Below are 23,228 nucleotides of genomic sequence, written 5' to 3' on the forward strand. Positions count from 1 at the left end.
CTTCTTAATAATTTCTTAAACCAAATCAGTATACTGTATATTTCATAAAGTGCTATCTTGGGGAGTCTTATATTTTACATAAAAGTAATTGACAAATTGTTAGAATTAACAAGCTATCTCCTAATAAGGTCACTACCAGGCTTGATTCATATAGAATTAACGGAGGCAGTGGCGTAGCCAGAAGACAATTTGTGGGTGGGTCAATGGGTAGGTTGAGTGGGCATACATCGCCTCTTCCCTTAACACATCAGAACTTTAACAATTAAATACCTTTCCCCTGTTTTTACAAAGCCGCGCTAGCGTTGTCCAGCAGCAATGGCCCCATAGCCCTTTATGCCCCTACGGGCTTCGGGGCAGTTAGCACAGTGGCCCACGCTAAACAGCTTCGTAAAAGAGGTCTTAGTTAGCAAAGATCCCAGCCCCACTAGCTGAAGGCATCCACAACCCACCAATTCATGTTTAGAAAAGCGCAGCAGACAAAGGCAGTGTTCCGAGGGCCAGATGCACTAAACTATGTCAGTAATAGCATGTGGTTCACAGCGATCCGATTTTTGGCTGATTCCAAAAGAGCTATTGATGCACTAACAAGTTTGCATGCAAATGATTTGCGCGGAGGTTCGCCGTAATCTTCGTCTCTCCTATCCGATGGATCGCTGTGAGTGCGACTCTCGCACATGTGCAGAATGGTCCAGTTGATACAACGACAATGTACGCATGCGCTAGATTTGCTATGTCAGTCATAGACAACCAAGGCAATGCTGTGAGGTCATTGATCCAGAACGACGACCACGGCGCTGAACTTCCAAAAAGAGAATTACGAAGGGATGAGACTCATGGTGGGGAAGAAGATTAAATAGAGGCTAGGTGCTGTAAAATCGCTAGAGCAAGCGTGGTCCCTTTTTAAGGACACAGTCACCGAGGCGCAAAATCTATATATATCGCGTATCAACAAGGGATCCAAGAGGAAAAAGAACAAGGAACCGGCGTGGCTCACTGTAGCGGTGAAGGAAGCGATCAGAGACAAGAAGACTTCGTTTAAGGAATGGAAAAGGTCAAAAATGGACGAAAACTTGGAAAAGCACAAACGGCATCAAAGCAGGTGTCATAAGGCGGTAAGATGGGCCAAAAGAGACTACGAGGAAAAAATAGCCAAGGAGGCAAAAAACTTCAAGCCATGGGGCCGTTGGATGCTCATGGAATAAAGAGAGTGCTGAAGGAGGACAAAGCCATCACCGACAAACTGAACACATTTTTTGCGTCTGTATTTACCAAAAAGGATATACACAAGATACCGGAAGCCGACAGGCTATACACAGGAAACGAAGATGGGAAACTGACAGGGTTGATGGTCAGTCTGTAATAGGTATGCAGGCAGATTGATAGGCTTAAAAATGATAAATCCCCGGGACCAGATGACATCCATCCGAGGGTAATCAAGGAACTGATAGGGACTATAGCTGAACTGCTTAAACTGATAGCCAATCTGTCGATCAAATTGGGAAGGATTCTGGAAGGCTGGAAGGTGGCGAATGTTACGCTGATCTTCAAGAAAGGTTCGAGGGGTGATCTGGGAAACTACAGACCGGTGAGTGTGACCTTAGTACGGTGAAATATGGTAGAGGTGCTACTAAAGGACCGCATCATTGAGCACCTTGACAGACACGATTTGCTGAGGACAAGTTAGACGAGTTCCTGCTGAACCGGAACGTACCGCAGTTAGGCCACCGTGGGAGCGGACTGCTGGGTATGAAGGACCACTGGTCTGAGCCAGCAGCAGCAATTCCTACGTTGTTATGTTCTTATATGCACACAACCATCGAGGCCGTACGGAGGGGGCGGAGAAGTAGCATCTGTGCCTGAGTCAATGACATCATCACCCCGGGCATGCTCAATTCTCATGCATGAACTGAACAGTTCTGGTGCCGGTCTCAACAGTTTGGAGCAGTCTTTTGATGGGGGAGCTCGGCAGGCTGTAGTTGTCTTCATTTGGTGGGGCTTAGAGATCCCTGCCAGCTACGTGAATGGTTCACCTAAAGTTCTTTTTCGAGTTTTTATGTTTCAAAAACTTAACGCCTACAAAACTGTACAAAAATTCACTCAGGATCTGTAGAAAATCTAGCATTCTGCCATAATTTCCAAAACACAAACAACGAGGACCATATCTAGCCAAAGGCAGTACAATAAATATGCAACAGGACCTAGAACATCAGTAAAACTGAACAAGCCAGATTACTACAGATGGTATTTAAAACTTTATCCACAAACGAACCGCAATTCATAAACAGGGTACTTATTCCATACAACTCTTCTCGCTCCCTTCGCTCATCAACCCAAGGTCCCTTCTTTGAAAGTGATCGGCACAAGACGATACGATATATTTTCATTAGTAGCCCCTCAAACCTGGAATTCTCTCCCCCAATATATTAGAGACAAAAAAGATATTAGCCGTTTCAAAATTAATTAAAAAACCCTTCTGTTTAAAGATGCGTTTACCTCCTATATGGAATAATTGCAGTGCAGCGGTCCTTTATAACAACAACAACAAAAAAAACCCTTCCTAATGTTTTTCTCCTTTCGTGTTTCTTTTTTTTTAAATGATTAATATTGTAACCTGATTCCCTCTTCCCTTCCATCCAGTTGAGTCTGTTGGTCTGTAGGTCCGTCCCCCTTCTTTTTTTGGATTTGTTATTATTATTTTTATCTTGTATCTTAACTTATGTTCAAATCTGGATTTTATTGTAATTCGCTTAATATTTTATTTGTTATTATTATTCTGAATTTTAACGTATGTTCAAATTTGGATTTTAATGTAAATCACTTAGTATTTTATGTATAAGTGATTCATCAAATTTCGAATAAACTTGAAACTTGATCCTTACACATAAACTCTATGATACCAGAATATTGAGCCCCTGCCACTCACACAGAACACAGAGAGACCTTTACCAAGTACAAACTAGTGACTATAAACTAATAGAAATATGTAGATAAAAACTCATCTGAAACTCCAAGAAACCAGATTCTTGCATGCAGTAAAACACTAAACAAAAATATTCCCCCCGTGTACTGTGAAAAATATAAAGATAGCAGATGTCAGGGTCTGCGCTTGGGGATGGGGGAGTTAGTTGCTACCAGGCCTAATGCTCTGAGCCTTCAGGCCAGAGAGTGTTATAAAAATTATATTAAATGAAGCGAACTCCACCAATATATATCCCTCCCTGGCTTAGAGAAACATATACAGTGATACCTTGGAATCTGAACGCCCCAGAACTCAAACAACTTGGAATCTGAACTAAAAATTCAAGCAAATTTTGCCCCCAAATCCGAACTCTGCTTTGGAATCCGAACGCCTTGCACATTGTATGTGTGTGTTTGTGCCCCAGAATCTGAATGCTGCTTTGGAATATTTGTTAATATTTTACCTTAAAATCCAGTGTATTTCCTGTTAAAATTTGAGTTTGTGGGACCCAGGAATGGATTAATCCCAGTTTCTATTAATTCCAATGGGAAAAATTGTCTTGGAACTCAAACGCTTTGGAACTCGAACGGGATTCTGGAACGGATTAAGTTCGGATTCCAAGGTATCACTGTATTACAAAGAACTATTTTTTTTTTTTTAATTCTTTATTGATTTTCAAAACTTAAATAGTGCCATACAACAAATGTAACGTATAATAATACAATATAAGCACATTCAACTTACACATGTTCTTAATCAACCATTTTCCCCCACTCACCCAATGACTATTCAATAAAACACAAATACATAGATTACCGCAAAAGCCATATCCTATTCTGATTAATGATATCTTCCCATCCATTCACCACCCCCAAATGTAAGTACCCTAAACAAAACTAAGACAGAAATAATCCCCCCACCCTTCCTTGGATATGTACCTAAATAAACAAAAACTATAAAGAACTATTAATTTGGGGAAAGTTAGCTCGCTTGATTAAAACTTAGCTCTGTAATAATAATAAAATATAATATATATGAACATTTATTCAAGAACATTTATAAGCAAACTGAAATTTTATTTTAAAGCATTAATCAAGCAGGTAAAGCTATTACAGATGGGACCTTTTGAGCCAAGACAATAGGATTACACAAGACAAATTTAATGTTACTAAAGCAGAAAGATTCATTTATCTGGATTCAAAAAGTTACTCACAATGGGCTAAATTCACCAACCCTCCAAGCCGTGTGCAATCCGTTTTCGTTTGCATGCAGGCCGACAAATTCACTAAAGGCCTGCATGCAAATGGGGACGATCGTTAGCACGCCCCCTACCCACAGCCAGGATCAGTAGAGAGCGATCCCCGCTTGTATGCACACCCTGAAAGTAGTGACAGGAGAAGCAGCCTCATGTCACTGCTGTCAGGGCTCAGCCCCGATCTCTCTTGCCTGCTCGCCGGACTATCCTGCTTTCTGCCGCCGTTCCCCGCAAGCCCGTGGTTTTAAAGTGGGCCTGCACAATGGGGAATGGCAGCAGAGAGCAGGAGAGTCTACACTAGCTCCACCCACCGGCCTGACACACCATTATAGAATGCAAAATGAATTATCCTGAAATTTCAGAGCTATTTATAGAATTTACCCCTCAGTGTTTTGTTATTACTACAGTACATTTAAAATGGGAAAAAAAGCAATTTTTGACATTTCAACCTGCTTTGAAATTTCCTTTTTCATTAAGCTTCATTATGAAACAAATTCACAGAAAAAAAGGCACATTTTTCATGAACATTTCTATAAAAGCGAAAGCCCTTTTTTTTTTTTTTTGGCAGTCCTTATTTCTTCTGCAAATATTTTCCAATTGAAAGCAGCTGTGCCATTTTATCGAGGTCACATGGTTTGCAGGCTGGGAATTCATTCCTCACTTTCAGCTCAGGAGTCGTGTCTTTTGAAAGTGTCTTATAAAAATTATTTTCAGCCCCTTTATTCTGTTCTTCTTCTTACAATTTATATTACACTCAATCCAAGTAAATCTCAAACTCATCAGAGTACACCATCTTATCAATAAAAACACACTGTCACATTACAAAAACATAATAAAATCAATATATAAATACCAAATACATATCTATATATGTATAAACGTCATGGAAGAAGTAGATCCGGGTTTCCTAAAATGCATCTTTCACAGATCCCACATACAGCACTCGAAACCTTTCGACAAAAAAAAGCTTTAAATATATATCTGATATTTTTGAAACTTTATGATAAACGTTTTTTAAAAAACCAAAACCTACAATGATATTGGGTAATAAATATTTTACATTTCTTTTCTGCCCTGAAAAAGCAAGTATGTGTTAGAACAAATGCCCTGGGCATTAGAGTGTATTGGAATGTACTGTTTTCTTATGGGTCACTGATCTTAAAATTTAGCAAACTGAGTGCAAATGTCAGTGCATTAACTAATGAACACCAGAGAGGGCATGATCCCTTTAGGCCTAATCATGCAGAAAAAAAAAACACTGGTCCAACAGATTGCAAATGAGCCAAAATGTATTTTCTCACCCAGTGACTTATGAACAAGGAGTTCAAAGTGACGGACTGTATATAAGAACATAAGAATAGCCTTACTGGATCAGACCAATGGTCCATCAAGCCATGCAGCCCGTTCTCACGGTGTCCAGTTCAGGTCACTAGCACCTGGCCAAAACCCAAGATAGCAATATTCCATGCTACTAATACAGGGCAAGCAGTGGCTTCCCCCATGTCTTTCTTAATAACATATTATGGACTTTTCCTCCAGGAACATATAAGTCTTTGACTGTTCAATAATGCATCTGTTAAACTCGGTCAGAACTTTTGTTTCTTGAACAGGTTGCAGGCTGAGGGGCAAATTCAAAGACATAGCGATGAAATATAGGCACTGGAACGATGCGCGCTAAACATGATGACCTGGTTCTAGAGAGTGACACAGCATTTGTCCAGGTTTTGGAAAGCCCTGACGAGCCGCCAGTCCAGGATCTTCTTGTTGGCCATGTAAACAGTGACATTTCGGCAGCACTAACCAAAAATCGGTTAGCGCGCCTTAGTGAAAGGACCCCTAAATGGGTGGAATCTTCTATAAAAGAGGGAATTTGGTGAACCAGCATCTGTAAATGGTAATCTAAAAATTGAGATGGGGTTGAAATAAAGACCCCTTACTACATGCAAGTGTTTCTATAAAATATTAGGAGAAATATAAAATATTACGAGAAAACTATCAGATATTTTGGGCTCCTTTTACAAAGGTGTGCTAGCGTTTTTATCGCACGCACCGGATTAGCGCACGCTGTAGCGCGCGGTAGCCGAAAATCTACCGCCTGCTCAAAAGGAGGCGGTAGCGGCTAGCACGCGGGTCAATTTAGAGTGTGCTATTTCGCGCGTTAAGCCCCTAGCGCACCTTCGTAAAAGGAGCCCTATATATACAGCTCCAAGAAAACAAGAAGACAGGCGATCTACATGGAGAAAACAAGGTGACCAAAATCAAAGGGAAACCCAAAAGTAAACACCTTGAAATAAAAAGCACTGCCATGCACTCCTCTGTGTAACAAAATGAGTCACCTTTCCAATTGTTTTATACTCATTTTAACGCTTTTTTTTATTTCCATTCCTAGTTCATAGAACATAGAAACATAGAAACATAGAAAGATGACGGCAGAAAAGGGCCAAGGCCCATCAAGTCTGCCCACTCTATAGACCCTCCCCTTAATACTATACAATGTTTTACCCTGACCCACTTAGGGATCCCACGTGGGCGTCCCATTTATTCTTAAAATCTGGCACGCTGCTGGCCTCGATTACCTGTACTGGAAGCTTGTTCCATTGATCAATCACTCGCTCCGTGAAGAAATACTTCCTGGTGTCGCCGTGAAATTTTCCGCCCTTGAGTTTGAGCGGGTGCCTCCTTGTGGTTGAGGGGCCTCTGAGAAGGAAAATGTTATCTTCCACTTCTATACGTCCGGTGACGTATTTAAACGTCTCAATCATGTCTCCCCTCTCCCTGCGTTCCTCGAGAGTGTAGAGCTGCAAATTGTTTAGTCTTGCTTCGTACGAGAGACCTTTAAGCCCTGAGACCATTCTGGTGGCCATCCTTTGGACCGACTCGACCCTCTGCATGTCTTTGCGATAATGCAGGTGGTCGAGGCACGCAGCATCTCAGACTTCAAGAACAAATGGGATACCTATGTGGGATCCCTACGAGGTCATGCCAAGGGATAGGGTCACTAGGACTGAATGAGCGGGTAAGTAGAGTGACAGTATAATTACAATTATTCTTTAGGGGGTCAGTAGATTTAAGAGGGTGGGTAAATAGTGTGGGCAGACTTGATGGGCTATGGCCCTTATCTGCCGTCATCTTTCTATGTTTCTATGTTTCTAATGTGGCCTCCAGAATTGCACGCAGTATTCCAGATGAGGTCTCACTATGGTCCTGTATAATGGCATTATGACTGCAGGCTTTCTGCTGACGAAACTTCTACAGATGCAACCCAGCATCTGTCTTGCCCTTGAGGGCAGTTTTGGCGCAAGCAGTTTCCTTCACCATTCTGGGTATGAAAGCTGTTTCTTATATTTTGATATAACAAAAACAAATTATTTTTATATATCCACAAAAGGCTATCAGCATTTTTTTTTTTTTTTAACTCAATTTTCTATACCGTTCTACCAGGGGAGCTCAGAACGGTTTACATGCATTTATTCAGGTACTCAAGCAATTTTCCCTCTCTGTCCCGGTGGGCTCACAATCTATCTATCGTACCTGGGGCAATGGGGGGGGGGATTAAGTGACTTGCCCGGGGTCCACAAGGAGCAGCGTGGGTTTGAACCCACAACCTAAGGATGCAGAGGCTGTAGCTTTAACCACTGCGCCACACTCTCCCCTCTCTATAAGAATGCATTACTTTACCACAAGAGAGTAAAATGAGCAGCACTCACAATATATAATCAAATCATCTACGCCTTCAAAAGGAATTTGTGAATGAGAGTGAGGGTCCTCAGTTCGCAATGACCACAGGATCAATAAGCCCGTTGGTTATGAATTGCTTAGCAGACCTCAACACACCCAAGATGATAAAGGGGATGGAAAGACTGAAAACGTTAGGGCTCTTCAGCTTGGAAAAGAGACAGCTGAGGGGAGATCTGATTGAAGTCCACAAAATCCTGAGTGGAGAAGAACGGGCGTAAGTGGATCGATTTTTCACTCCGTCAAAAATTACAAAAACTAGGGGACACTCGATGAAGTTACAGGGAAATACTTTTAAAACCAATAGGAGGAAATATTTTTTCTACTCAGAGAATAGTTAAGCTCTGGAACGCGTTGCCAGAGGTTGTGGTAAGAGCGGATAGCGTAGCTGGTGTTAAGAAAGGTTTGGGCAAGTTCCTGGAGGAAAAGTCCATAGTCTGTTATTGAAAAAGACATGGGGGAAGCCACTGTTGCCCTGGATCGGTAGCATGGAATGTTGCTACTGTTTGGGTTTTGGCAAGGTACTAGTGACCTGGATTGGCCACTGTGAGAACAAGCCACTGGGCTTGATGGACCATTGGTTTGACCCAGTAAGGTTATTTTTATGTTCTTATGTCCTTCACACTGTGAAAATATACAGTATACGAATGATGATAGTTTCTGTTCAAAGTCTTACTTCCAGTGCCATCTTAGGCTTTAACACATTCAGTCATATAAAAGGTACTTGATATTTTTCCGGAGAGTCAGAATAAATTAATAATTTCAATAAGGACTCTGTCACTGCGAACTATCAGCATGAGTTAAAGATGGCGAACCACAGAGGGAGTGCTAACCCTGGGCTTCCTGCAGAAATAGAATAACGTGATGGAAGGGTTCCGACATTAGCTCCAGCCCTTGAGCTGTTACTCCTAGGAAGTTTGGGCCCAGAAAACAAGGGCTGAGAGTGCGGTTGGCCAATGAGGAGGAAACTGAGGGGCGGGATAAAGCCTGGGACCCTATGGAACTGGAGAAGACAAACTCTCAGACAGAGGAGTGGTTTGAAGTCATAGACCTGGATGAAACCCAACTGGATGACACAGGGAAGCGGGCAATTACAGAAGAGCAGAAAACATGGAGCTAAGTAGCTAAATTCTTTTGTTTTCCTTTTTTTTAAAAAAAAAAAAAATTATTTTTACCCACTTTTTGAACTTCTTTCTAGTTCTTGACTGGGGATAGCATGGGTGGGCCAGTAGGGAAGCTACAGCACCGCATAGGTAGTTGCTGCCAAAAACAATCCTGCAGGAGGAACCTGGACTGCGAATCAAGGTTATATTGATTTTGTCTGAGGATGATTTGCTGCCAGTAAAGTGAACCACAAATTCTTCTTTGCTTTGTTGGACTGAATAGGAGAGCGCCACGGAGCTCAAACAGGAAAGGGAACGAGCCAAAGGGGTGGGGGGGGGGGTGGAACATTGAACTTGTTAAGGATTGTGAACCTCCACTGGGTCTCAGTCCCCCCAGGATAAAACTGGGGGGATAAAGCTGATTTGTTGTTGTTAATTGGACTAGAGACTGGAGAAAAGGGGTTTCTGTTTGGTGGGAAGACTTGTGGACTCATAGCTAATATGCCATTTAATGGTCCCCTGTCTAAATTTCGCCTATGTTGTCTTATTTAATTAATTTAATTTAATTCTTATATACCGCTAATAACCGTGAGGTTTCTGAGCGGTTTACAAAAATGATGCATTAAAGATACAATAAATAAAACCTAAATAAATAAGATAGGTACTTGGAAATTCCCTAACTGTCCCAAAGGCTCACAATCTAACTAAAGTACCTGAAGAAACAGTATGAAAAATAAAAATAAAAAGACAGAGGTAGAGATAGAGATAGAAATGAAATATTCCAACAAGTAATGAATAAATAATTTAAAGATAGAATTAAAATAATAATTAAAGTTAACAAAATAGAGATAAAAATAAGCACAGAGAGAAACAGAAACACACTCCAAAAAAGCATCAAGATCTTTTACTTGTAATTATTATGATCATTTAACATCAGATCTTAAATGCCTTTCCGGAATACATCATATCCCTATCCCTCTCCATACCCCCCTCCATCTACACCCCAATTCACTTCAACCACCATTCCCATTCTATTCTTTAACTGCCGTCAACCCCAGTTCCGATGGCTATCATCTGGGTCCCGAGTTTCCTCCAAGAACAGGCAACATCTCTGGCAAGGTAATCTCCACCGCTGCCGCACATGATGCGAGATCCTCAGAGGTAGATCCTTCGGAATGGGGGAGGAGTAAAGGTGGTGTCGGGTACCCTGCTGGAATGGGCTCCCGAACCGACCAATGGTCTGAGCTTCGGACTGCAGCTCTCCTCCTGTAGTTCTCTCCCCTGCTGGAACGGCGGAGGGGTGTAGATGATGCTAGGTGCCCTGCTGGAAAGGGCTCCCGATCTGGCCACTAGTGAAACTGGTCTTATGTACTCGGAATTACTGTGAACGTACTTTTGTAACCCGTTTTGGACTCCTAGGGAGGACAGGCTAGAAAGCTAAGTAAATAAATAAAATAAAGCCATCGGAAAGAGTCTTAAGGCTGGCCAGATGTTCTGCTGGATGCCCTGTACCTGTGACAATTGATATTAACAATCTTTGATATTAATTGGCAATGGTTTGGATTTGCATGCTTGTTGTTTCGGTTCATAGTCAAAAGAGCGCAGTGACAAAGGCGCGCCGAGACAACTGAGCGCAAGGCGGAAGCCCGCACCGAAGAAAAACTGTTTTAAGGAGCTCCGATGGGGGGTGTTGGTGGGGAACCCCCCCCCCCCCACTTTACTGAATACAGATCGCGCTGGTGTTGTAGGGGATTTGGGGGGTTGTAACCCCCCTCATTATACTGGAAACTTAACTTTTTCCCTGTTTTTTAGGAAAAAAGTGAAGTTTTCAGTATAATGTGGGGGACCCAAACCCCCCACAATGCCGGCACAATCTGTATTCAGTAATGTGGGGGGAGTTCCCCCCGTCCGTCGGAGCCCCTTAAAACACTGTTTTTCTTCGGCGCGGGCTTCCGCCTTGCGCTCAGTTGTCTCGGCGCGCCTTTGTCGGCGCGCGCTTTTGACCTGTCACCGTTATTCCATAACCCTGGCCACCCAAACCACATAGCATAACATGAGGCGTGGCCACAGCAGGGGAATGGGCAGGCCAGGGGACGCTCTGAGAAAACCAGGACAGTGTTGTGGAATGAGGGGTTTCTGTAGCCAACTCGTGCGCCAGGAATTATGCCGTCTTTCAGCAGGCGTAAGTCTAGCACTCGGAGTTTAGCATGGAAATCGGCACTGCGCATTATTCTGTAAATGCTGCGCGCCCTTTACAGAATCACACATCGCGCTAATCGGCCATTTACAGAATCTAGCCCAGCGGTCTCAAACTCAAACCCTTTGCAGGGCCCCATTTTGGATTTGACGGTACTTGGAGGGCCTCAGAAAAAATAGTTAATGTCTTATTAAAGAAATGACAATTTTGCATGAGGTAAAACTCGTTATAGTTTCTAAATCTTTCCTTTTGGCTATGTCTTAATAATAATATTGCAATGTGTAGCTAAAGAGACATATGAGAAAGAAACTGTTTTATGTTTGCGATTATGATAAACATACCGAGGGCCTCAAAATAGTACCTGGCGGGCCACATGTGGCCCCCAGGCTGCGAGTTTGAGACCACTGATCTAGCCCATTCTATACAAATAAGTAAAATACCCCAAAGTGAGCATATACTTTCTGCTTAAAGTATGACGACCTCCCTATAAAATTACTCTCCACATTTTCTCAGTGTTTACCGTTTTGCACACCCATCCCCCCTCAGACAATTTTAAAAGCACCTTGAACACTGAAAGGCATCTACAAAGGTGGCTAAACGACAATCCAGGACTGGTTTGATGTGTCTTTGATGGTAGCAAGCTGGGGTTGGTTAAGATGTAAGTGAAGAGGGAAATGACTTTTGAATGGCTTTTAACGTGAGGGTCTCATACTGAATGGACTTCAAGACTAAAATATGACAAATGTAATAGCCGACGTGCTTTGCTTGATTTCTTGTAACATTTGTGAAGATTTCAAAGTTTAAATAAAAAAACTAAAGTCAAAACTGCACAACAGGGAAAGTTAGGCTGACCTTAGATTGCCAAAATGCTCCTTGATGTAGAAGAAAATTAAGGAAATTGCAAACATATAACGGCAAACGCACAATTTGTACTATAACTACTAACAGGAAAAACGTCTGCCCCAGAAGTCAAGATTTCAAAACAGCTTCCTGAAGCATCAGACACTGTGTGGCATGCTTAAAAGCTTTCAATTTGTTCAGTTCCCGTAGTTAAAAGAGATTGGACTTTGATTTACAAGTACTGTTGAGGAGGGTGAGAGAAAATATTGCTGGCCTGTTAGTAGTAAAGTCGCTTTTTTTTTCTTTTTCACAAAATATAAAAACAAAAACTGCCCACAGAGTGAGATAGAAACGGGCCAGGGTCAACAGAAGCTGACAGACTCAGTCTCCAGACACAGAAGGCCTGCGGAGAGAGCAACTGGCATGAAACAACAGGACAACAAAATGGCGGCCTTCAATTTGCTCTGTACCCCACCACTGTTTTAATCAATTTTATTTGTGGACCATATTAGATCATTTTGGTCTGCCGAGTCGGCTCTCTTTTTTTTTTTGCTATATTGGATTGGAATCTAAGATGGTTAATCCCACGACACGACAGTTCATCTCGCATCATTAAGACAGTTAAATGGAAACTTTGGAAGAGTAGAGATTCTTGTGTTTCTACACGCAATGGCATATTTGTTGCATTCATAATGTGTCGATAGTTGATGTAACTCAATAAATTTTTATGTGTTCAAGTACAGTGTGTAGGTTACCTGTGCCTTTTAAATGGCATATACACTTCCCCCTCCGTATTTGCAGGGGTTAGGGGCCGAGCCGGCCCGCAAATATAAAAATCTGCAAATAATATTTGGGCCGATTCTGCTCCTAACCCCCGCTTCCCCCAGCTATTTTAAGCCCTCCTTAAGCCTTACCTGGTGGTCTAGTGGGTTTTCAGGCAGGAGCAATCTTCCAACGCTCCTGCCCCGTGCAGATCGCTCACAGGAAATGGCTGCCTTGAGCTCCCGTAGTCTCTCGAGCCATTTCCTGTGAGCGATCTGCACGGGGCAGGAGCGTGGGAAGATCGCTCCTGCCCTGAAAACTCACTAGACCACCAGGTAAGGATTAAGGGGAGGAGGCTTACAGGGCTTAAAATAGCCCGAAAAATAAAAATAATTTTTTTAAAATTTAAAAACACAAATAAGCGAATCCGTAGATACAGAATTCGCGAATATGGAGGGGGCAGTGTACTGCATTTCTGATATTATATACTGATTTACATAAATGATGCATATATATTATGTTTATGAGTGCCTTCTTCAAAAAGCTTACAAAACTTAAGGAATAAATCACAGAATATATGTGCAGAAAATAAATGAATGAAACAGACATGGGATTAAATGATGCGGGTTTAAGTGTCTATGGAATTAAGTGACACAGGTTTAAGTGTCTGTGATTAACTGTCACAGGACTAAGTGTCGCGGGATTAACTGTCTGAATACCATTGAATTGGGTATAGTATTTCTTTAACTGATTAATGTAATGGGGTACTATAGTCCTATGCATTATGGGGTACTGTTGTCAACAGGGACTGCAAACTGGCTGCTTACTACAAGTGATCAGGATTTGTTTCAGTCAAGGTTGGAAAAAATTATATTTATTTATTTTTTTGCTTTAGGGGAGATACATTGCAGTTTCTGTGGTGTTGCATGGTATGCAGAGTCTTGCTTCTTGGTGGTTCAATTTAACCTATGTCTACGTATTTCTATTTTATCCCCCCTTTTACAAAACTGTAGAGTGTTTTGTAGCGCCGGCCATGGTGGTAACAGCTCTGATGCTCAGAATTATATGATAGTTGGAGCTGTTACCACCATGGCTAAAAACCACACTACAGTTTTGTAAAAGGGGGAGGGATTAGTTTGTGATTCCATACTAGGCGAAGATGTTTTCTGTGTTCTGTGTGCTCAAAAGACATGTTTTTTTCTGTTAGGATTGATCTGTACTAGTCTGGTTTGTTTAGTTGTACAATGGGTGTATTGATGTTGTACTGCTCATAGTAACATAGTAGATGATGGCAGATAAAGACCCGAATGGTCCATCCAGTCTGCCCAACCTGATTCAATTTAAATTTTATAATTTTTTCTTCTTAGCTATTTCTGGGCAAAAATCCAAAGCTTTACCCGGTACTGTGCTTGGATTCCAACTGCCGAAATCTCTGTTAAGACTTACTCCAGCCCATCTACACCCTCCCAGCCATTGAAGCCCTCCCCAGCCCATCCTCCACCAAACGGCCATATACAGACACAGACCGTGCAAGTCTGCCCAGTACTGGCCTTAGTTCAATATTTAATATTATTTTCTGATTCTAAATCCTCACTACAGTATGTAAGATGCTGCCTTTTCCTAGGTACACTCTTGTGTGACGTGTGGATTGTTACTAAAAATCATGTTTTTTCATACAGATGGGGGGGGGGGGGTCAAAAAATGATGGGCCCCAAGTGTCACATATGCTAGGTACTAGCTGTAAACAACTCAGATGTATTGAAAACCAATGTATATGAAACCAACTCTTTCAATTGGAGACTAATGTGGTCATAAGATGTTATAGTGGTGAAATTTTTGCAGAAACAATGAGAAACCAGTAACAGCTCTAAATTGCTCTAAAAGAAGGAAAAAACCTCAGAAAAGGCCCTCCCACCGCCACAAAGGTGGATATAAGGTGGTTAAGCGATAACCTCATAGGCAAAACCTTCAATCAGAAGTGAGCAATTGAGTAAAAAACTGTGCTTCACATATACAAAATCATTGATAGAGGAAAAAACCACTTATCTTGAGGCAGCCTCAAGATAAGTGGTTTTTTCCTCTATCAATGATTTTGTATATGTGAAGCACAGTTTTTTACTCAATTGCTCACTTCTGATTGAAGGTTTTGCCTATGAGGTTATCGCTTAACCACCTTATATCCACCTTTGTGGCGGTGGGAGGGCCTTTTCTGAGGTTTTTTCCTTCTTTTAGAGCAATTTAGAGCTGTTACTGGTTTCTCATTGTTTCTGCAAAAATTTCACCACTATAACATCTTATGACCACATTAGTCTCCAATTGAAAGAGTTGGTTACATATGCTAGGTACGCCACTGAGTAGAGGATCATGGGTAGGAAATGAAATTTGAAGGGAGCTAACTCAGCCAGTAATAGACTAGTCCAGAGGACATGCTTATGCTACTAGGATAAAGCCGGTGAATATTACTAATGCTTCTTAGGAATTGAAATTGACACTAAGGTCACGATGCCCAGATTGTCCGAAGACAGGCTGCAGTGGTGAAAGGAAGTGAGGCTGTCAAAAAAAATCACATCTCACAAACTGCAGCATTTGATGGCTTCTCTGAAATTTGTATGCATAGTGAAATCATGAGGAGAGCTTTCACGGGGTGACTGGCATTAGCTTTTGCTGGAGCTCACAAACTGTGTTGTTTCTCGTGAAACACAAAGAGGATGAAGAAACTTATAGCCATTCTAAATGGATTTCTAAATACTTTAAGGAGGGGGGGTCATAGTCATCTAGAAGGTCATATTAATCCAATGTGGACCTGCAACCTTTTACAGATACCATGGAGGAGCAAGAGGTTTTGAAGTCTATTTTCACAGACCTGGAAGAGCGAACTGTGGCAGCCATCTTGGGATCAAGCTGGGGCTACAAGGAACATAAGACTCCTGTTACTTTTCCCAGCTATTCTCGCCCTAGAGATTTGGGAGGAATGCTTAAAGGAAGTAAGTTCTGTCTCAATGAAATAACCTAGGCATAGTGGAGGTCATTAATAGGCAACCCACTATGGGGGCAATTCTATATCATAGGCACTAAAATTTACAGTATATACCCCGCCATGTGTGTAAATGTTTAGAATAATCTCTTCTCCATGCAAACTTCAAGTCACTCAATAATGGTATTCCAGTGACCTTCAGAGGTATAGCCCTCGAGATATGTTTTACACTAATAATTCCTTAAGGATCAGCAACAAATTCATAATTAGGTCAAGTATATATATAACATGTAGCAAGCATGATAACTTTTTATAAACATAGAAAACGTATCTTCTCATCTTCCAAACAGGATATTGATAAATTAGAATCTCAGGAGACATTAGTCATGAATTCATATTTCGCTTCAAGCAGAATCATGGAAGTGTTCACAAATACAGATTTCAAGTGCTTCCTCTGTGATGGACCACAAAAGAAGTGTTCGAAATCTGAATTATTAGACACTCTACAAAAATGTATACATAAATCTTTGAGCGAGCAATTCAAAAGGGGGTGTGGTGATGGGAGGAGCAGGAGTGGGTCAAGGATGTTCACTAAAGATGTGAGTGCTATTATAGAAGATCCACCCCTAATTTACATATGAAGACTTACACCAGGTTCCTGTAAATCCTCACGTCTAAAGTTTGGGTGTGGATCTTAGCGCTATGCTACTCACACTATTCGGGGGGGTCTGCTTTTCATTGCAGATTTTGATATTATCTGCAAAGAGGCAAATCAGTCCATAGGCCATTATTGAGATGGCTTTTGGAAATCCACTGCTTATTCCTAGGATAAGCAGCATAAAATCCGTTTTACTACTTGGGATCTAGCTAGGTATTTGGGACCTGGGTTGACCACTGTTGGAGACAGGATACTGGGCTTGATGGACCTTCGGTCTGTCCCATTATGGCAACTCTTATGTGAGCCATTCAAAGCAAAACAAATGCCTCAGTTGTATCTTTGAGGTCCTCAAACAGGATATGATTGTCTCGATTGTTTAGGCTCAGATAGTACTAATAAGTAAATCCAAGTTGCATGAAAGTATTGTGGTGCAACTTATACACTCTTGTATGGACCTTCAGACTACCTATAGGGTACATACCCCAGGCAATAATGCTCTTCGTCAGTCCAATTTTATTTATTCATAATTTATTTAATTTTTATTTTTTATATTTAAGGTCATTTTAAAACCAACAACACATCGCTTAGCTGTAGCTTATAGTGATACTCTTCAATCTTCACCCCTCCCGACATGCATGTTTCACACAGAGAAACTTTCTTCCGGGTCGAGAGATACAAACAACAGGAGCTACTTCACGGCCGAAAAAACCGCCGCCTGCTCAAGAGGAGGCGGTGGCGGCTAGCGCGTCCGGCAGTGTAGCACGCGCTATTACGTGCGTTAAACTGCTAACGCGGCTTCGTAAAAGGAGCCCTTAGCCTTTTGCTGTTTCCTTCCCTACCATCCTTTTATTTTAGTAATGTAACCCCTCCGTATTTATGTTTATAATGTCTACAATTCTTTCTTTTTTTTTTTTTTAAAATATGTTTATTAGCGATTGCAACACAGAGTGTACAGGTATCCGACAGTACAAGGACGAAAGGTGCACAATAAGTACAAAACAGTATGGGAAAGTCAAACCGGCAGTATCCAGAAAAATGAATGGGGTATCTTTATACATTCCAGTCACAATCTGCAATTTTTTGTTCATTTGGGTACCATAGGAACCCCATAATATACTAGAAAAAGTTCCTCTATCACTTATTCAGAGACGTGCACTCACTTTTTAGCTTTAATTTCAATTTCAACGGGAAAAGGCCTCAGAAATGGAGCCTACGCACAGTCATAGAATTGATCAAATTGATCAGCGTAGTTGTCACGCTCCTTGCTCCAGTCATCGGCCAGCAAAAACCCGCTTATTTAACTTAATTTCTAGAATGCTTAAATCTTTATTCTATCATAATAAATTACTAACTTTGTGTTATTTAAAACTTAGCTTATAGTCTAAAGCATTTTTATGGATTTTCTTTTTTATATAAATTTTCATGCACAACTCTATATTCACTGAAAACAGTGCTGTAATTGTAACTTAGCTTCACACAGTGGTACGGATGCCTCCCACAAATGCCGACGCGGCCAGCGTTTCGCGGATCTATCAAAAAAACCGCTGCGTCAGGGCCAAATTCAGGGCATTCCACCAATTTTTTACCTAAGAAAAACCATATTCACTTATTAGTCTTGTCTAAAACAAAACCAGACAAAGATAGAGAATCTTCAGTACTTACTACACTGTGCTATTCCATCAGCTCTTTCCAGAAGGAGCTCAAAATGGCGACACCTCTATTTGAACCACCTGGGAGTGTACTGACATCATTTCCTGGAACTCTTAAAGGAACAGTCCCATTTACGTTATAATACCATAGGAACCCCTCCAATCGTAATTCATGTTCTCGAACCACAATCACACCATCCAAGTCTCAGCATGCGCACCACATACACACCACCACACACACTCAGGCACTCACCCCTCTCTAGGGAGCCTCCCCGTAGGCCCCAGAGACATAAAAAACAGAAAGGAAGAAAGAAAGAAAGAAAAAAAAGGTATATTCAAGAAGGGTTGTCCAGCTGTGCCAACTGAACTCCAGGACACAATAACAAGGCCGCTTTCCAAAGCCCCACATTGCAACGATGGTCTGTTGTATTTCATAGCAGGCCACCTGAGGAACCCTATGGAGCCAATGAGTAAAGGAGGCTGCCCGATCAGTCCTCCTGGTGAAAAAACTCCTTATTGCACCATTGGATGTCTACAAATCTGTTTTGGGTTTTTTTTGTTTTTTTTTTAATTATATCTTTATTTTGTTCCAAAACAGCATGTGACAAACAGCTTCACGTATCAGTACGAGAGGGACAATAGACCGCAGAACACAGAAAGCTGAACTGACATGGAATCATAAAGAACCGTTTATCAACCAGAAGTTCAACTGAAGCTTACAAACCACCCCTCCCCCCTCCCCGACAGAGACGGTACAAAACCCCAGAAAAGAAACAGAACATAGATATAGCTGAAGGTCACCCCAAAAGGCTTTACATGTTCAGCAATCTACATTATTATCTTCAAGGGCATTATTATCTTCAGATGTTAAGGTATTCCAGAAACGTTCCCAAAAAATTATAAACCGCTCTCCCTTTTTAGAGTTCACGATAGCTCTTCGTTCCATCAAGGTGTTGTTTTTAATTTTTCAAGATATGGAAACAAAAAATAGGTATATCAATTTAAGTGCATTTGTATTGCATTTAAGATCCTATTTAGCATTTTCGCCACTTTGATTCTTTTAGACTGGAATGTTCATAGATCTCATCTTGCCAGAAGTTCTCAAAAATTTCCCTCTCTCAGTGGTATAAATAGAACCTTTAAGAGATTTAGGGCTCCTTTTACAAAGGTGCGTTAGGGCCTCTCTTCTCTCTCCCCTCTATAGCGATTAACTTGTTCTATTGATCACTCTCTCCTCAAAAATGGATTTCCTGTCCTATTAACCCTTTCTTCCTCCCCTCTTAAAGTCAGTCAATCAATTTGTACCTTTGCTTAGTCTTTGTAAACCGCATAGAACTTCACGGTATTGCGGTATATAAGCTGTTATTATTATTATTATTATTAATGCACGGAATAGCGCACGCGCTAGACCTTAACGCCAGCATTGAGCTGGTGTTAGTTCTAGAAGCGTAGCGCAGGTTTAGCGTGCATTAAAATCCTGCGTGCGCTAAAAACGCTAGCACACCTTAGTAAAAGGAGTCCTTAGTTATTCTTTTGCTTTTAAATTAACCGAATTCTGGAATGCTTTACCACTTACATTAAGAAGTTTAGGTTCTTTTGTTGTATTCCGGAAAGTTCTGAAAACTTTTTTGTTTGCTAAACATTTTGGAAATTAACTATTTCAGTCTACTTTTTCTTGTCAAATTTATGTATTATGTTTTACATTATTGTAAACCGAGTCGAGCTCCTCTTGGTTGACGACTCGGTCTATAAAACTAAGTTTTAGTTTAGTGTATTTACAGATGCTGCTATCTTCGTATTTGATATAGAAACATAGGTACCTGCTTTCCCTTATAGAGTAGACTCCAAGTAGACACTTTCTTGGTGCCTAAATATAGATGGCCCTTTATAGAAATACACTCACGGTGCTGGCTGTATGTTCATCCTATTTATTTTTTCCTCTGCAGACATGCTCACGACCCCAAATGAGGTCTTTTTGACCTCATTTGGGGTCATGGCTCACAGTCTGAGAACTGCTGAGGTAGAAGGATTCTTAGAGATGTAATGGTGGGTAAGTAAGTGAAATCTCCTCCACAGGGATTTTGGGGAGGTGAAGGAGCAGATTATTCTGTAGCTGGCATATACTTGAGTCAGGCAAAGACAGAAGCTAAATTCCTGCCATTGGATAGGAGCAATGAGCAGAAGAGAGAGATGTGTCTGGCGAAGGGACGTGCAGATGCTGACTTTCACTGACGGATACAAATCCCATACCACTGTCATTTGCAAACAGAAATAATATTACGCTAAAGCTTTTTGGTTAGGCTTTTAGAGTCTGCCATATCAGTGAAAGTCAGCAATTTGTATGTCTAACCCCCGTGCAGATCCCTCTACTCTGGGTACAGGGGTTGGCTGGTTACCAGCTGATTTGCTCAAATTCAATTGCAATAATTAAGTTTCTGTCTTTGTGAGTCCGAAACAAATTCCAGTCATTTGTTCCTTCACCTCCCCCAAATCCCTGCGGAGGAGATTTCACCTACTTACCCACCAGTGGCGTAGCAAGGGTGAGAAGCGCCTCTCCCCCACCCACTTCTCTGCCCCACTGCTCCTTCCCTACCACCCCTGCCATGCACATGCCACTTCCACCCACCCCCATCGTATCCCTAGCTCATTGCCAGTGCAAGCAGCAGCTCCAGCCTACTGCCTATGCTGGCTCTCCCTCTGATGTCACTTCCTAGGTCCCGGAAGTGACATCAGAGGGAGAGCCAATGCTGGCATGAGCAGCAGGTTGGAGTTGCTGCTTGCGCCAACGAAGAGCTAGAGGTACATTGGGGGGGAAGTGAAGGCGAGCGAGTGTTGAGGGAGGGGGAGGAGTGCGTGTGTTAGATGCCATCAACTTGTGTTCGAGTCTGAGCGACTTGGCTGAACATCATCAAGTTTTCGTGGTAGAAGACAAAAGTAGGTTACTGGGCCTTTCTTTCTGCACAGTATACATTCAATATCATCATTGTTGTCGCATCAAACATGACCCTCTGCCTCCAGCACTGCCCATCTCCTGCTGCCAGATGGGTTGCACATCGTTAGACATCTACCCCGAGACCCATCTGTCTCTGAAGAGCTCACAGTCTAATTTAAACAAACAAACAGGACATATAGGGATTGGAGAGCTTCTCACAGAGAGAATGGTAAGATGGACTATGGCATCCCATGGCGAGCCAGGAGCCAAAAGCATCCTCAGAAAAGTGAGCCTCCGGCCTGGACCCGAACACTACCAGAGACGGAGCCCGACGCAACGACCCAGGCGGTCTGCTTCAGGCATATGGCGCAGCAAGGCAGAAGGGATGGAACCCGGAGCTGGCAGTGGAGGAGAAGGGCACAGACCTTACTGCAATCTTCATGGAGAGATCAAATCTGTTTTCCTTTCTCTTACGCTACTGCCACAAACTTATGTCTGTTCTCCCTTACCCTACCACAAGATCTCCACTTCTCCTTTATTCTGGCACTACATCTTTGCTACCATCCTGGGTTCACCCTCCCTCACTCTGCATCTTGATTTTTCCATCAGCTTTGCCGGTCTATTTTTCCTTCTGCTTTCCCTCCTGCCTACACCAATGTTTACTGCAGCTGTCCCCTTACAGACCCTCATGGGGCAGAATAGATTGTTTTAAAGGGACTGGCCAGGAATGCAGAGAGGATGATGGGTTGAGCCTGGGGATAGATGGAGAGTGTCATCCTTGAGGGGAAGAGAGACATCTGGGATGAATGGTTAAGTCAGGCATAGCTGAGCATGGGAGGGGGTAGAGAGAAGGGTTGATTGATTGAGTTGAGTGGAGGATGAGCACGTGAAGGTGACTTGGGAGGACAGAAAGATGAATGGTTGAGTTCTGGTAGAGATAGTGTGAGGGATGAGTTGATAGGAAGAGAGTGGATGAAAAGGAGAAAGGAATTTGAAATAGGAGAGAGAATTTTGGGTAGGGGGAAGGAAAAGAGGAGAATGAACCTGCAGTGATGATTAAGACAGAGATGGAGAGTCTGGAGAATTGGGGTCAAGTAAGGAATAACCTGGAAAACTTGGGAATGAGAACAAAAACAAAAACTGTGGATACAGATGTTCTGGAGATAATTTATTAAACACTGACATATAAAACCATGAAAATTCAATTAAAAAAGTACAATAATAAAAAAATACAGTGATAAAAATTCGACTGGATCCTACACGGTCCGTGTTTCGGCGAACACGCCTTCCTCAGGGGTCCAATGGTTTGCAACTGAATTATAATTTTTGGTGGAATTTGTTATGCCAAATCTTTAAAATGGAACGGGTAATAGCCATACAACAGGGGCATTTTAAGAAATTTTTATTATTACTATTGCTATTATCTTTTTTTTTTTTTTTTTTGAAAATCGAAATGTCCAAAATAAGCCCATTTGGACGTGGTAGGGGGCCACACAGACATAGCAACAGAGTAGTGGGGTACCTGTGATCGTCACAGAAAGGGTGCCAGGTACACATTTCACCATAACCCCCTTATAATTATGATGAGAACATAAGAATAGCCTTTCTGGGTCAGACCATTGGTCTATCTAGCCTAGTATCCCCACCCCAAAACTCCCTCAAATCCTACTATACCCACCTATCTACCACCCCAATGGCCCTTATGGCTGAAGCTAGCATCTATATTGCTTACTGCTATTAATGACTGGGTAGTCAATTCAGAGCAGTTTAGATTAGTTTCTATAACGGCGTTACGATACATGAGCTTCAGTAATGGTTACAGTTAACAGATATCTGGATTTCTCCGGACACGTCCTTCCTCAAAATCGTGTCAAGCAGAATGACATCCGCACACGTGTGTGCTTGTGACATCATCGCGTTGCATGTGCGCATGTGTGGATGCCCTCCTGCTCGATGAGAGCAGGCAGTGGGAGGGGGGCTAGGGTGGGGTTGAGGGTGGGGCCGGGGCATAATGGGGCAGGGATGGGTGGACCTGGGTGGGCCTGGGGGCAGGTTTAGCAGTCCAGATTTTACTAAAGTAAAAATCTGGTAACCCTAGTAATGGTATTTCAGAAAACAGGGTTAATGTAACCCAAGCAAAGGCATGATCTGATATCTCTGTAGG

At 42.0% G+C, this 23,228-nt stretch overlaps 1 long non-coding RNA gene across 2 annotated transcripts in view; it reads left to right on the top strand.

Moving 5' to 3' along the window:
- The window catches only part of LOC117356333, a 167,685-nt gene that overhangs the window by 59,579 nt on the left and 84,878 nt on the right, over nt 1-23,228 (top strand). For both annotated transcript variants that reach the window (XR_004538619.1, XR_004538620.1), the window contains exon 2: nt 15,671-15,835. This is a non-coding gene — a long non-coding RNA (uncharacterized LOC117356333). The remainder of the gene's footprint in view (nt 1-15,670; nt 15,836-23,228) is intronic.

This window comes from Geotrypetes seraphini, chromosome 3 (assembly GCF_902459505.1).
Source record: "Geotrypetes seraphini chromosome 3, aGeoSer1.1, whole genome shotgun sequence".
NCBI classification, from domain to species: Eukaryota; Metazoa; Chordata; class Amphibia; order Gymnophiona; family Dermophiidae; genus Geotrypetes; species Geotrypetes seraphini.